At 39.4% G+C, this 2,287-nt stretch overlaps 1 non-coding gene across 1 annotated transcript; it reads left to right on the top strand.

Moving 5' to 3' along the window:
* The first annotated feature begins 1,504 nt into the window (after nucleotides 1–1,504).
* Nucleotides 1,505–1,611, top strand: LOC127089493 (small nucleolar RNA R71). The gene has a single exon (XR_007791080.1). It is a non-coding gene; the product is annotated as a small nucleolar RNA R71 (small nucleolar RNA).
* The last annotated feature ends 676 nt before the right edge of the window (nucleotides 1,612–2,287 follow it).

Genomic DNA, 2,287 nt, shown 5'->3' on the forward strand with positions numbered 1-2,287 from the left:
ATCTTCTTTGATATCCATGATTATGAAGTCTGTAGGAATGTAAAATTGTCCTACACGTACGGGGACATTCTCTAGTATACCGACAGGATATTTGATTGAGCGGTCAGCTAATTGAACAAACATCTTGGTTGGTCTTAGTTCTCTCATATTGAGCTTTTTACAGATGGTTAAGGGCATTACACTAATGTTGGCTCCTAGATCGCATAGAGCTTTGTCTATAACGAATTTTCCAATGACACAGGGTATGGAAAAACTACCTGGGTCTTTTAGTTTGGGAGGCATGTTATTTTGGATTATTGCACTACACTCAGCAGTAAGTGTAACTGTTTCGTTATCCTCGATCTTTTTCTTATTGGAGAGGATCTCCTTAAGAAATTTGTCATATGAGGGCATTTGTGTGATGGCTTCTGTAAAGGGAATTGTAATGTTTAGTTGCTTCAAAAGTTCAACAAACTTCCTAAATTTCCCTGCAGTTTTAGAACTTGCGAGTCTTTAAGGATACGGAATGGGTGGTTTATAAGGTGGTGGAGGCACATAAGGTTTTTCTTTCTCTTCGGCCTCTCGGATATTATCTTCCTTTTCCTTCGGTTCACTTACCTGCTTAGTTGTGGTTTTGTCTGGTTTTTGGTACATGGCAGGATTTTGGAGTCTTGGATCTACGAGTCCGTCTATTTCTTTTCCACTCCTCAGTATAACAACATTTGCATGTCCTTTTGAATTAGGTTGCGGTTGTCTAGGAAATGTTCCAGCGGGATCGGCAGTAGATGCTTGTTGTTGAGCCACTTGTGAAATCTGTGTTTTAAGCATTTTGTTGTGGGTGGCTAAGGCGTCTACTTTGCTCGCTAGTTGTTTAAGTTGCTCGCTAGTATGTATGTTTTGGTTCAAGAAGTCTTTATTTGTCTGAGCTTGGGTAGCTATGAAGCTTTCCATCATTAATTCAAGGTTTGACTTCCTAGGCATGTTAGGAGCATTATTAGCTGGCTTTTGATGTCCAGGCGGAACAGTGGCTGCTTGGCCATGTGCATACAGGGCGTTGTTGTTCTTATACGAAAAGTTATGATGGTTTTTCCAACCTGGGTTGTAGGTATTTGAATAAGGTTTTCCTTTTGCATAATTCACTTGATCGGTTGGGACTCATGGTAATATCTGACATTCTGGTGCAGTGTGTCCAGGGGTTCCACATAAGTCACAGTTTGGAGTCACGGCAGCCACGGTGGCTGCGGGTGGTATGGTCAAGTTGTCTAACTTTTGAACAAGGGCATCTACCTTAGCATGGACATGGTCAAGGCTACTGACTTCGTACATTCCACTTTTTGTTTGGGACTTTTCTACTGGAGTTCTTTCACCTCCCCATTGGCAATGGTTTTGGGCCATGTTTTTAATGAGTTGATAGGCTTCGTTGTATGGCTTGTCCATAAGTGCACCGCCTGCGGTAGCGTCTACTGTCCGTCTTGTGTTATACAGAAGTTCATTGTAAAATCTGTGAATGATCACCCAGTCTTCGAGACCGTGATGTTGACATATCCTCATCATGTCTTTGTATCTCTCCCACACATCGTAGAGAGATTCTACATCTTTTTGTCAAAATCTGTTGATTTGAGCTCTCAGCATAGCAGTTTTGCTCGACGGAAAATATCGTGACTGTATATAGAATACAATCTATCGGGTACTTGACTGCAAGTGCACAGTCCATTCATTTTAGTTTTAAAAGATATCGAACCCACAGGGACCGATGGTCAAATTAATGCTACTGACGTCACTATGTTTAGCTAAGGGAATGGTTTTTAGAAGATTGATTGAAGAAAATTAAATCTAAGGGAAATTGAGTTTTAAGAAAATATTAATATGAGGATATCAGTATGCAACGCATTAATCGTCAGGGATTCGATAGCTCATCGGTATATAATTTAAGTACCAAATATCTTTCAGTAGAAAATACTTATTTAAAAGGCTTTATCTCACACTCTCGTGATTGTCGATTCGGACTATACCTATAAGTCAGAATGTACGCTCTCGCTGTCCCATTTGAAGTTAAAAATACTTTTTAAAAATAGATAAGTTCTAATTTCTTTTAAAGTGCTCTCGCTGTTTTTAAAATCAATGCCTAGTTTTTACTATCCAGTTCGACCCTCACGCTCTCGCGATTGTTGGTTCTCACCTTAGTTAATTTCCCACTCTCGTGGCAAAATTGTATTAAATAGCTTCTCACTCTTGTGACAAAGTTAATTAAATTTAAATTAAAAACCACAGCCAAAAAGATTGTTTGACACAAGAAGTTTTTTTCATC

Source organism: Lathyrus oleraceus, chromosome 5, assembly GCF_024323335.1.
Source record: "Lathyrus oleraceus cultivar Zhongwan6 chromosome 5, CAAS_Psat_ZW6_1.0, whole genome shotgun sequence".
Classification (NCBI taxonomy): domain Eukaryota; kingdom Viridiplantae; phylum Streptophyta; class Magnoliopsida; order Fabales; family Fabaceae; genus Lathyrus; species Lathyrus oleraceus.